Below are 14,134 nucleotides of genomic sequence, written 5' to 3' on the forward strand. Positions count from 1 at the left end.
AAAATTATAATGGGAAGAGAGACACCGAGAGGAACAAGCTATAAGAAATACATGCTGGGTGTACGGGAGTTATGTCATAGGAATTTGGTTTCTTTTAAAGGGTTAATGTCAATAATTGAAATTATCCAGGAAAAAAGTGAATGTAGTTTCCAGGGTTTATGAACTTCTGTCTATAATTTATCCATCTGTGATGTACACCACTGTTACTAGAAGTTAATCTCTTATATATAAATTTATTTTTTCTGCTGGATGACAGAATGACATCATCATGTTATCAGTGTCAACAGGCTCTGCTCTTGCATCGGCTCCCTGCTCCAGACACTATTTGGGTTCCGGCAAAGCTGCCTGGCAGCCTGGCCTGGGCAGATTCTGCCCCCCAAGGGTCCTGTCTACTCAGCTTGTGCCGCAGCCTTTCAGGTGGCCTGTCCCCCAGCCCAGGAGTCTGCTTTGGCTGCTTCAGCAGGTGCGAGGCCTGGGGCATAGCCTACTCGCACCTGGAACAGAGGCAGGACCCAGCCAGGCCTGTCCTGCCTGGCAGGACCTATGTTGCAGCAGGAGCACCAGGAGAATGCCATGTCACAGGCCTCTCCCGAGCAAGTGGTCCAGCATGTGCCGTGACCTGGGGCAAGGCCTCTGGCTCAGATGGGCTCTCCCTGGCCCACTGTAAGCTGGGCAGGTCTTGGCCACACCCCACACCTGGCCCTTTGGGAATGATGCAGTTACACTGCATCCTGGCAGCTTCCTTAGCTCTCCGGAGCGGCTGCTCTGCACTCCTGTCTCCCTGGGCTCACCACAGAGCAAACCTGCCCCAAAGACTGTTCACACAGTGTTACACATTCCCCAGCAGCCTGTTTGAAAAGGCTGGGCTTACTCTTGAGTGTGCAGCTCAGTGAAACGGCTTCCTCACTCCTGCCCCTCCACCCAGTCCCCTCATTCACCAGCTCCAGCTCAGCCCTCCGCCCTGCTCCTCCTGCAGCAGGGGGCCCACACTAGCACTTTAGCCTTTTTCTCCCCTCCCCCATGAGGTTTACGCACCAGCACTGGCTTCCTGCAGGATGGGGTGCAGTAAGCCCCGAGGTTCCCCGTGTGCTGCCGCTTCCCTTTCCCCTCCCCTGGTTTGGGGGAACAACAGTGCAGGGATGCACTTCAAGGAGGCTTTCTCCCCTGCCTGGTAGAGTGATGAGGGCTTGGAGGGCAAGGGGTCTCATCTTGGGGGCAGTGGTCTCCTAGCATAGCTCCAGCCTGCTCCCTCACTGCCCTGCTGAGACCCCGCACCTCCAGTCCCCTCATTCACCACCCTGTCGATTCCCTGCACCCCCAGTCCCCTCACTCATTGTGTTGACAAGACTTTGCACCTCAGCCCCCTCACTCACCACCCTGACAAGACCCGGTAGCCTCAGCCCCCTCACTCCCGCCCTCCACTGAGATTCCATACCCCACCCCTTCACTCATACTCCCCAGCTGAGGCCCCTCACCCCCAGTCTGCTCACTCACCTCCCTGATGAGACTCTGTACCTCAGCCCCTTCAGTCACCACCCTGCCAAAATCTCTCACTCCATCCCCCCTCACTTATCACCCTGCCAAGACCTTGCTACCCCTTTCCCCTCACACACACCCTCCACTGAGATCCTGCACTCCAACCCCCTCACACCTTCCATCAAGACCCTGCGCTCCAGCCTGTTCCTGCACCCTCTTCCTTGGCCAGACACCTACCCCCAGAGAGAGGGGGATTGGTGAGTGTATTGAGCAGGGGGGTGAAGCCCCCTAGTTTCCTATTAAATGGGAAAAGTATAGCTCCATTACAAATATGGGGTAATATATTGATCACATTGAAGTGAATGGCAAAATTCACACTGACTTCAGTGGGGACAGGATTTTTTCCACAAAAATTATTTAGACCAAAAGTAAGGGATATCATATTTGCCATTGTAAATAGAGGGAATATAAGGTAATTTCAAAATGTGTACAATTTATGCTCAGATATTCTTGCTGCTGAGAGCTACTGAGGCCTAAACAGAAACATTTATTTCCCCCAGAATTTCCTATACTTCCTATTTACCACCCATTGAGGAGGGAATCACATTTCCACTCTGCCTCTGTACAGAGAGTATTTCAGAAGCCTTTAGAAAAACTCTTGACCTCACACATATGCAGCATTACCGCTGAAAGCTCTTTTAGTTTTCCTCTGATACCTGGGTCTGTGAAATCTCATACTCCATGATAATTAGGGTAAATAGAAAGAACTGTCATTAGAGAGGTATTATTTTTCTTCAAGAATTTTTGTGAATTATTATTAACAAAGTGGTTTAAATAATGTTCCCTCCCATAATGTTTTATGGGCATTCGCTATTATGTCCAAGCAATGGCTCACTACTCCCCAGTAACAGGGCTTTAAAAAGAAAACAGAGAAAACAATGTTTTAATGCTTGTGTTTCTCAGTTAGCGCAACCAGAGCCATGTATTTAACAGTCCTTCAACTTGGGTGGTGGTAGTAGGGATCTGATCAGTCTCAGTTTCAACTGAAATCATGAAACTTGAAGAAGGCCTTTGAGGGACAAAGGTTTAGTATTTAGGAAACACATGATGTTGATGAAGGTTGCAGTGTTAACTCATTACTTTTTTATTTGTTGCATCCTGTGTTGAAAGGGAGAAGTACTATTCTTTTCTGGACATCTCAGCCATTCAGTTCACTAAATTACCTGTAAGGATTAAAACCAGAGATAGAGGGGTCCATTGTCAGAGAGCCAAGAGAGCAAATGAAAAGAGAGTGTGAGTTTTTGAACTGAAGAAGAACTCTCCTGCAGTAGTCTTTATGTAATCAGAGCAAGAGCTGATAGAGAGGAGTTAAGCCACGAACAAGGTATGGAATTTCCAGTGATATCCATGCCTACGGAAAGACTAAAACTTGGTAAAAAAAGATATGTAAGTAGAATAGGGAATGTTTAGTCAGAGGCGATCAGATTACTTTATTTTTGGTGTTGTTGAACTCCTCCACGCTGTGGCCATGTACCCCCACTGTCCCATATACTGTAACTTTAAACTGAGTCCCAGAGAAGCAATTATGTGTTTTAATCTGCTTTTTTTCAGTGGCTCTGTAACACCTAACAATCAAATATGCTTTACCAAGTATGTCTTCTTTGTTTTGCTAATACAATCACATTTTTTTAAGTCTATGTTCTGATTCTTGTGTCCAAGATGGTAGGGTTTTTCTGTGAGCACGTGCCTGAGACAGAAAGGTCTGCTATTAAGAAATTACAGTTTGTTTTCAAGCTTTCTTCAAAGGATGGCTAAGGAGCTTGAGGGTACCCCACAGGAAAAAATTCTGAAGTGCATCTGGGGTTTTGCATTTGGGTGATGGCAACGTATCAGCCAAGGTTAGGGAATCTGTGTCCATAGGGAGAAGCCTTTAGTGTCAGAGAATTTTAAAGTCTCTTGCAGGTCCCCACCGTCTGCACTCAAAGTGTGGGAGCTCTGTGGCCAGATGAGTGGAGCCTTGGGCAGAAGAAAGAGGGCCAAAGGCAGTCAGCCCTTAGCGCTGTCCAGATTGTGGCATGATCTCCTACTGCCAATCCTCAGCAGTAGCAGTAATAGTGGCTGCTGGGAGCTCCAGGCCCCTTTGAATCTCTAGTTCCCCTTGTCACCAAGCCAGCACATTAGAGTTTATTTCTCCTCCATTGCCTCCAAGGGATGTACTTAAGGTTGTTTGGTGTATTAACTATATTTTCTACACTCCACAGCTCTGGATTTCTTTAAAAGTTAACCTACCTTAACCCTGCATTTATTGGTTTCATAATGGGTAATTTTGGGATAATTACAGTATCTCTGTAGTGCATTTCAGTTTAATTTCTGATATGCTCTTTAACCATAACTCCATTTTAAAGCAACTTTTATGTGGAAATATGTTTGTTGTTAGAATTACAAATGTAATACATGAAAACTAACTGAGGATATGTCTACACTACCACCCTAGTTCGAACGAGGGTGGTTAATGTAATCAATCGAAGTTGCAAATGAAGCCCGGGATTTAAATATCCTGGGCTTCATTTGCATCTTGCCGGGTGTCACCATTTTTAAATCCCCGGTAGTTCGGACTCCTTGCCCACGGCTACACGCGGCATTGAGTAGGTAGTTTGAATTACGCTAATTCGAACTACCGTTCCACGTTCCACGAGGAGTAACGGTAGTTTGAATTAGAAAGCCTAATTCGAACTACCTACTCCGTGCCGCGTGTAGCCGTGGGCACAGAGTCCGAACTACCGGGGATTTAAAAATGGCGGCGCCCGGCAAGATGCAAATGAAGCCCAGGATATTTAAATCCCGAGCTTCATTTGCAACTTCAACTGACTACATTAACCACCCTAGTTCAAACTAGGGTGGTAGTGTAGACATACCCTAAGAGACCCCTAAACACTGTTACTCAGATATTTCTAATAATCTGAAGTCTTTATTTTATTTTTTAATTTTAATTTTAGTGTTAGAATCACCAGTACATTCTGTCTGCTTCTCCCAATTCTGGAGCTTTCTGCTAGCTCCTGGTTTCAATATGGATTAAAAACTGTTTAAATGATAGATTTCAAAGTATTTGTAACTGGGGAATAATCTTTCTGATGAGGTGTTTCATGTCGGGTCCTTCAGGGATCTGCATATAGCTCAATGCTATTCAATATATTGTTTTTATAGTGTGGGACATTTCTTTTATGGCACCAGTCACCAGTCTGTTATGAATGGACCCCGTACCATGTGATTGTCAACTCAGGCATGAGTGACTTAGCCTGGTCACTGTTCCTAGCTTTTCTTCTGTAAGTTACCTACCCAGGCTAAGACTCTTTCTTTAGAAGTTGGACTTTGCACTTCAGCCACTCTAAGGCCGTGTCCAGACTCAGGGTTTTTTTCGGGAAAAGTAGCCTTTTCCCGAAAAAACTTCCCCTGCGTCCAGACTCAAGCCGCGTTCTTTCAAAATTATTTCGAAAGAACGCGGCTTTTCTTTCGATGGCGGTAAACCTCAATTTACGAGGAAGAACGCCTTCTTTCGAAAGTCCCTCTTTCAAAAGAAGGCGTTCTTCAATGTAAAGAGGCTGTCTTCGAAAGAGAGCATCCAGACTCGCTGGGTGCTCTCTTTCGAAAAAGCGGATTTCTCTTTCGAAAGATCCGCCTGCAGTCTAGACGCGATCTTTTGAAAGAGGCTCTTTCGAAAGATGCTTTCGAAAGAGCCTCTTTCGAAAGAAGCCTGCAGTCTAGACATAGCCTAAGACCTGGATTCAATGCCACATACCTTCGGAGCTCCTGTTTGCTTTCAAATGCTCACTTAGACTTCTGTGTATCTGTGGGTATTCTGATTTCTAGTTTGACCCTTTTGGGGACAATCTAACAGGAAAGCAAGGAATGTAGCCTTAGCCAATAAATTTTTGAGCTACTGTCACTTTACTTTTAAAAAGTACTAGAGTTACAGATTTTGAGGAATAACAGATGTCCTTAGATGCCCTCCTGTGTCTGGTCTGATCTCACTTCTTCTGTGAGTGAGTCCAAGGACCTGCCAGAGTTTTAGGCTAGACAGTTTCCCTCCTGCCTTCTCTCTTACCTGTGGAAATAGATGGCTCTCCCTCAAAGAGAACTATAGGTAAGTAATATAGTCTGATCTAGATCTCTTGACTCATTGGATGTACATGAGTTTTAATATAACCAAATGCCAGATTATACATATAGAACCAAAAAATGTAGGTCATGCTTGTAAGATGAGGTATGGTAAAGAGAGTAAGCACAATGCATAAGTCAGAGGACCTCACAGATGAGTTGAGAGGGTAGTAGTATCTTTATTTATGACACAGGTCATATCATACCTGGAAGGTCCAGTTCTGGGGTACCTATTTCAAAAAGGATATTAAAAATTTTTGAAAAATCTACAATAAAAATTTGAGAACTAGAAAATGTATCTTACAGTGAGAAATTAAAAAAAATATTTAGTTTATGGAAGAGGATGATAAAATGACTTAATCAAGTACCTACATGGGAAAACAATTTCTGAGACTAGTTATTTATTTAATCTAGCAGAAAAAACATAATGAGATCTAATGTTTAGAAGCTGAAGTTAGATACATTTGGGTTAGAAATAAGGTGTAATCTTTTAATAGTGAGGGTAATCAATCACTGGAATAACTTTGCTAAGGATATGGTGGATTCTCCATCACTTGATTCAGAAATAATAGGCTTGATTCAGAAATGATTGAGTAAGATTCCCACTGTGTTATATGTTAGACAGGTTTGACTACATGACCATATTGGTCTCTTCAAGCCATAAAGTCTATGGCCAGCATGTAAAGGGCATATGAGCATTACAATGTAAATTTTCCATTTTTGTCATATTGTATTCTTTCTGTACACACATCTGATGGCTCACTATTTCTCTTCTAATTCTCATATGTCATCCATGTAAATTTAAGTATGACACATGCTTCTATGCTAACAAAAATTAAGAACCATTTAAAAAGCTTAATTTTTTAATTTTCTGATATTTCATTTTTTGAACTCCAGGTCAAATATATTATTGCCTACATTTCTAACTTCTTTAAAAAACTAACTCCTTTTCTTGACTTGCATTCAGGGTTTTTTGTTAAGAGCAACACTTTATTATCATTTTATATTCATAGTGCCAAATCTAGAAGCAACATCTATCAAATATTTTGAGATAAAAGACTTGTACTATCTATCTATCTATCTATATATATATACAAAGTTTTTCCTGCCACATGACAGAGTGACTTCATCAGGCTTTCTGGCTGCAAAAGTGAAAGCAGCCAGAGACAGAGAGAGACAGGGGTTGGAGAGCATGGTGAGCATGGGGTGCAGCCCCTTAGTTTACTTGATAGTTTTAATTCTTTTTGGTTAGTATATAGCTTCCTTTTTCTGAACATTTATTTTTATAAAAAAGTATTTGAAACATGGTACTAATAAGAAACCTTCTGGCCTTTCTGACAGTGTAACTGTCTAAACCCATATCCCACTTTTAAAGGCTTTAAACTTCTTCAGTGTTTGCCTTACTTTTAGAGGGCAGATGACAGGCTCTAATCATGTGCTGCGTATTTCCAGAGAGGCAAGCTTCTATTTTGTAAGGCTACCTTCTACCGAAAATAGTCTTAGAATTTCACGATAACTTGGGAATTTCTTAAGTTCCTTTGTTCCAATCATTGTCAATGTGACACTGATAACCTTCACCACCTGCTCAATGTTAGCCCTATCTTTCAATGATAATTAAAGAGAATTCAACATCTTAGAAACTCAGGTAGACTACTCATCTCATACCAAAAGGCAAGATTAGATCTTCACACTTGTACTCAATATTTTATCCTGGAGAGAGTCCATTGTATTTCAGAAACCTTTTTTTTCCCAGAAGGCTCCCTTCACTTTAAGAACTAACTCTACTAGATGGTTTGCTGCCTTGAGGGCAAGACTGGGTAAGGTCCCTGTTGTTAACTTCTGTAATACAGCCTCTTGGTCTTGGGTCTCCTTTCATACATAACAGGCATTATAAGCTGCCTTTATCTTATTTCTTATCTTCAGCCATTCTAAGATGAATCTTCTCCACCTCTTAGCTCTTTAGTTAAGCCTCCTGTCACCAATATTTGCTTCTTAGTAAATCGACCTTGCAATTCCAGGAATACTCTGGCATGTATTTCCAACATACTGCACCTTCCATTTTATTTTCTATTTATGAAAAATGGAAGAGGAAGTACTATCCTGTGCTTTTCTAAACTAAAAAAATCTTCATTCATGTTTAAAGAGTTAAAAAAAACCAGGAATTGGAAATTTTGATGAAAGATAGAATTTTAATTGAAATTACTGACACTCTGTGGGATGGTTCTCAGAAAGTGGTATTGTGTATACAAAAAGAAAGAAAGAAAGAAAGAAAGAAAGATTGTTTAACTATCATTTTTCATTCCTGAATCAATAAACCAAAGATGTCACCACCATATTCTTCATTGTAGGATTTCTCGTACGGTGTACACTAGGGCTACATCTACACTGCAAGGTTTTTGCACAAAAACAGCTGTTTTGGGGCAAAAATACATGGCGCGACCACACCTCAAATGCACTTTTGTGCAAGTAAATCAACAGTAAAATGGCAGAAGAGAGGGCTTTTTCCAGCATAGGTAAATCTCCTTTTACGAGGCATAACTCCTTTTGCGCTATTGCTATTGCGCAAAAAGGCAAGAGTGGACACTCCAGAGAAAAAGCACAGGTGCTCTGATGGCTATTCTATGAATGGACATCAGAGCTTTCTTGCACAAGATGTGCAAAAGCACATTGCTTTTGCTATGTACTTTGAGGTGCGGACGTGCTCTTGCACAAGAGGTTTTTGCTCAAAAGGCTTCTTGCACAAGAAGCCTATAGTGTAGACATAGCGCTATTGTATATTAATATATTGTATATATCATACAAGAAATCCCACAAGGAAAACCATGATGGAGAAAATCTTTGGTTTGTTGATTCAGGAATGTAAAACAAAGGAATAACAACATGTGTACAAATTACACAGATTCTAGAAAAAAGAAACTATTCCTGGACTACCAGAAGGTTCTAAAAATTTAATACCATAGTCCTAGAGGGTGTGGGAAAGAGGTTTCTATCCAGATACTTGCTACCCAGCAGATATAGCCATCATTGAGTTTTCAAAATTACATACAAGAAAACTTTGTGATTTAGAAAACAGATTATCCACATATATTATATAATTCACGCTAAACCCTTAAAGGGCAGAAGCCATGGAAACCTGGCCTACCCACAGAACAAAAACATGGATAAGTATAGGGGTAATTGCAGGCAAAACAGAGGAATCAGCAAGTATATTTGTAAAAGGAAGGGGTATTTTAAGCAATAATCTTCCCTCAAAAGAGATAGAAAAATGTTCTTTTTTCTTCCAGAAAATTTGAGAAAGCTGATATCAGCTAAAGAACAACCACGAATCAACTGTTGCAACAAAGATTGTGTTTTATGTTTTATGTTTGTGTTTTGCGGTGTTTGTCTTATTGCTAGAATTGTAAGTCTGTCCTGTACGTCATGTATTTTGTCCTGTGTTGAATGTTGTATGTCAGGTGACTACTTTTTATAAATTTCATTTTGTTGCACAAAAGTCAATTTTATACCCCTTTAAATAACTATATTTTTAGTATCATGGCTGGGGTATAATCATAATATTATTAATACCATTTTTGCAAAGTTCTAAAAGTTTTCATAAATATATCTACATATATTTCCTTCTCAACAAATAATGCCAAAAAATCTGTTATTAATTACAGGCTTTTTATTCAAATAAAAATGTTAGGGGAAACCTCAAAAGGTAAATGTAATATTAAGAAAATGTTAATTTTTATAAATTTGTTTGAATTTTTAAAATATAATGATAAGAATGCCATAATTAAAAGGTTAAAAAAAACAATTTATGCATAAAGCTAACCAAACTATTTGAACAGGCTGAAATGTAAAACAAGCAAACAAACAAAAATGTTTATTCTGTTAATTAATTTAAGCCATTTAAGGCTGCATCCTACAAATGAAAAACACAAAAAATATCTCATGAAAAAGACACTAAAAGATAATTGTATACAGTAAAAAAAAAAAAAAAAAGCACAAATATCAAGAAAAGAAAAATAAAATGTTTTATAAATAAGGGACTAGTCAAATGCACCTAAGTCTACCATATATGGACATTTAATTAGCAATCAACTAGAAATTACTGGTAATTAACTAAATGTTGGCTATTGTCTAAAGTGAACAGTAGTACTGCTGTATCTCTGTTATTTTTGTATTGTAGTATTATTGCTGTACATCATTTACAATGTGTATAACATTATTACACTGTTTAGACATCACAGAAGTAAAAAACAGACAACAACAAAACAAAGTGATAAACAAAAAGTTGCATAGTAACTATACATTGGACAAATTCACTGTTACCGGCAGCGCCCCAGCTGCTCTACCACAGGCATCCGGAGAAAAGCCTGGTCTGCTGGGGTGCTCTTGCGCAAAAGCACAGCTCACGTATGGCAGTGAGAACGTTTTCTTGCACAAGATTTCTTGCACAAGAACCCTTGCGCAAGAGTGCAGTGTGGACTCTCGGCAGCGATTTCTTGAGCAAGAAAGCCCTATGGATAAAATGGCCATCAGACCTTCCTTGCGCAAGAGAGCATCCACACTGTCATGGGCGCTCTTGCGCAAAAGCACAGCTCACATATGGCAGTGTGAACATTTTCTTGCACAAGAGTTCTTGCACAAGAACCCTTGTGCAAGATGTTCTTGTGCAAGAAGCTGCCAGTGTAGACATAGCCTTAATGTACTTCGTTCAACAATAAACCTGACTTGGGTACCTTCGTATCTTATTTAAGCCTGTGGTCTTTGGGGGCTCTCATGAAGTCTGTTATGCTAGCTACCTTCACAGAGCTGGCACAATATACTGAGGGTCCATACGAAAACACACGCAGCCAAATGTTTATCATCACTGATGGAGCAGGAGATCTGTCAAGACGCCACACCAGTGAATACCGAATTTATTGTATCACTGTCTTAAATTGCTACAGCAGAAGCCATCTTGAATCTATATTTTATTAATACCTGAGATTATCAAGAATATAAAAATAATGGAAACTTTTGATACTGTTGGCAATGTAGTATTTGAATTACAGTTTTAAGTGCACTAAATGGATTTACAAAACATTGCAGGGCCAGTATATTGGTGTTCAGGAATGAGACAATTGAATGCAAGAAGTAAATAATTTTTATCCAGATCATGAAAACTTCATCACACTTAATTTTTTTAATGTCAACAAGAGCTTTCTCTGACTATGAACTACATGGTTCAGTATTTGCCTCTTTGTAAGGGGCAGGGAAGGAAATACTAAATTCACCACTGTGAAAGGAGATTTGAAATTCAGGTCTCTTGAGTCATCTTTCATAATAGTGCATTGTGATAAGACAGCCACCTGGAGATCTTTTAAAGAGTCACCATTATTAGCTATAGGCTGAGTGTTTTGCTATACTGGGATATGCATTGTTACAGAATGTCCCACAAGACTATGTTTATGAGAAGTAAAAAAGAAATTTGGAGTAGTGACATTACAAATGAGGCCTTTATATATAATTGTTTTTAAGTGGTTACTATCCAGTACAGTTTATCCATGTTACAGGTTACCCTAACTGCTGGTTGTCGCTTTCTAGTATAAGCTTCGCTGGGCAGAAAACAGGAATAGCTAGCTTTTCTGTTCCATTGGTAACACTGCTCTGTGATACACCAGTAGCTGACAAAGAGCCAGATTTTGTTGGTTTTTTGTTTGTTTGTTGTTTTTGAAGGGGGGGGGAGGTTGGTTGGCTTTTTTGTTTTGTTTTTGTTTTTGTTATTTTGGGGGCTTTTAGGGGCTTGGGGTTTTTTTTTGGATGCTCTCTTACAGATAGCCTACTGAATGGACAGTAACCAATGTATTAAATGCTGTTGTGATCAGATTTAGTATTGGTGCCCAGATACTGAACAAGATTGTTTTGAGTAACATGTGCTCCTGTTAGGATACAGTGTCGTTGACCTCAAATTGTGACTTATGATAACAGTGAATTTGTTTATCCAATGTATAGTTACTATGCAACTTTTTATTTATCACTTTGTTTTGTTATTGTTGTTGGAGGGTCAATCTTCTCTGTAGTGTAGACATGCCTGAGATTGTATCTCTTACTTTGTTAGATGTATTTAGTTGATCCTTCTATGAGCACGTGGACGGGAGACTGGGGATGTCAGAGAAGTATTGGCAGTGGGAGAAGCCAAAGCTGGCCAGGGAAATAACCTGATGTAGAAAAAGGGATGGAGAAACTGTCTCTTTCCATAAAACAAGGAGAAGCAGAGGAGAAAATTTGACCCCTGTTTTGATCCTGGAATATGCACTGACCTTTACTCATGGCAGATGATGAAGGCAGAGTCTAGAAGATAATTGAAACTGGGTAAAAGGCACCCAGGGTATTTAAAAATTGCATCTCATCAGAGAAAAATGATTGCTTCTTTCCCTTGGTTGTTGATAGAATAAAAAAAAAAATCCTGGGTGAAAGTAAAACAGTAGAGGTTCAGATTTTAGTTTAACAAGCCTCTTTCGAAAGAGAGCGTCTAGACTGCAACTATTCTTTTGAAAAAGTCTGGATGCTCTCTTTCAAAGAAGCCCTGTTTGCATTCAAGAACACCTTTTTTCGAAAAAGCACTTTCAAAAAAAAGGTGTTCTTCCTCATAATGAGGTTTACCGCAGTCGAAAAAACCGCCATGTTCTTTCGATTTAATTTCGAAAGAATGTGGCAGCAGTCTAGATGCAGAGGAAGTTTTTTTTTTTAAAGTCCACTTTTTTCGAAAAAACCCTGTAGTTTAGACACACCCTTGGTGTCTTGTGAAATTGCATTCTTAAAATTAATTTTAGCTGCCCTAAATATGATCATTGTAACATATTCTGAATAGTGACTGCAAGACCAGAAAGCCAGGATGATGATGAATTGCAGAGAGGGATCCAGTCCTACAGGGCTAGGTGTTAAGTTCTACTTCATTTGACATCATTCATTAATGATTTGGCAATGAGGTAACAGGTACGCTGATGGCATTCACACATAGTACAAAATGGGAAGGTGCTGTAAACATCAGTGAAAACAGAGAAATGTTACAGAAGGTTAGAAAAATGTACAAAGAATAAATAAATGAGATTCAGTGTAGAAAATGTTCACCTGAATACTTCAGGGGAAATATGATTCAAAATTCAGGTATTCAATGAGGAGGAGAAACCTGGGAAGCAATAACATTGAAAAAGAGCTTCAGACTGATAGTGGAAAGAAAATTAGGCATGAATTTGCAATGCAGTGTGGCAGCAGTAAATGTCAATGCAGTTCTGGGCAGAATCTGCAGAAGCGTCACATCATAGAGTGAGAGAGTAATAACCCGTCTGTACAAATCCGGTGCACCACTGGCATATTGCATTTGATTCTGGGGATTGAAAGGCCTGTCCCCTCCCTCCTTAGAATAATGGGCAAGATTGAAGTCCTTATTTTGTCAGCATTTACCCACAAGAACAGTCCTATTGAACTCCCCAAATACTTATGCACGTGAGTTACTTCATGGTCATATGATTGCTCATGTTCATAAAGTTAATCATATATGTAAGGGTGTATCTAAACTACAGGGATTTTTCAAAAAAGGGGCCTTTTTAAAAAAAAATCTTTACCTACGTCTAGACTGCCGCCATGTTCTGTTGACAGTAAATCGAAAGAATGCGGCATTTTTGTCGACTGTGGAAAACCTCATTTTACGAGAAAGAACGCCTTTTTTCGAAAGTTCTCTTTCGAAAAAGGCGCTATGTAATTCAAACTGTGCTTTTTCGAAAGAGAGCATCCAGACTGCCTGGGTGCTCTCTTTCGAAAAAGCAGCTTTGCTTTTTCAAAAGTACTGATTGTAGTCTAGATGCTTTTTTTTGAAAGAGGCTTTTTCAAAAGTATCTTTTGAAAAAGCCTCTTTCAAAAAAGGTGTGTAGTCTAGATGTAGCCTAAGTGTTTGCAGGATTGGAGCCTGAAAGAGCTTTAAGCTGCAGAGCTCCAGTGGAGATGTGAATGTCAGGGGTAGGGTATGATGATGCCATAAACCCTATAGCACAACCCCACTTCCTCCATTCGAGGTGGGGTCTATTAGCATTGGGTCCCCACTGTTCGTGGCAGTGGAGCTCCTGCCACTTGAAGACATGAGGACACTGTAAAAGGGTACCTTCTTTGTAAACAAAGAGGCAGCTATTTTATGAAAATATGAGAAACATTATGAAGTGATGAATAGATCATTTATCGTGAGATTCAAAACACTGAGTAGTTTCACAATTTTATAAAATAGGAAGGAGCTAATTTAAAAATAATTTAAAACACATGCATATATTTTATATATATGTGATAAATAATTGGTTTATATGAAATATGGAAAATATGTGCAATTGTAAGGAAATAACACTCATAACTCATGAGATTACAACAGGCCAAAACAGTATTACAGAGCCAGCAAAATCATTCGCAAGGGGGAGAAGAGAAATTCCAGTAACAGCTAAATGAAGTATTTTTATTCATTTATGGGTTTTTTTAAAAAAAGACAAAC

The sequence above is a fragment of the Pelodiscus sinensis genome, chromosome 2, assembly GCF_049634645.1.
Source record: "Pelodiscus sinensis isolate JC-2024 chromosome 2, ASM4963464v1, whole genome shotgun sequence".
In the NCBI taxonomy this organism is placed as follows: domain Eukaryota; kingdom Metazoa; phylum Chordata; order Testudines; family Trionychidae; genus Pelodiscus; species Pelodiscus sinensis.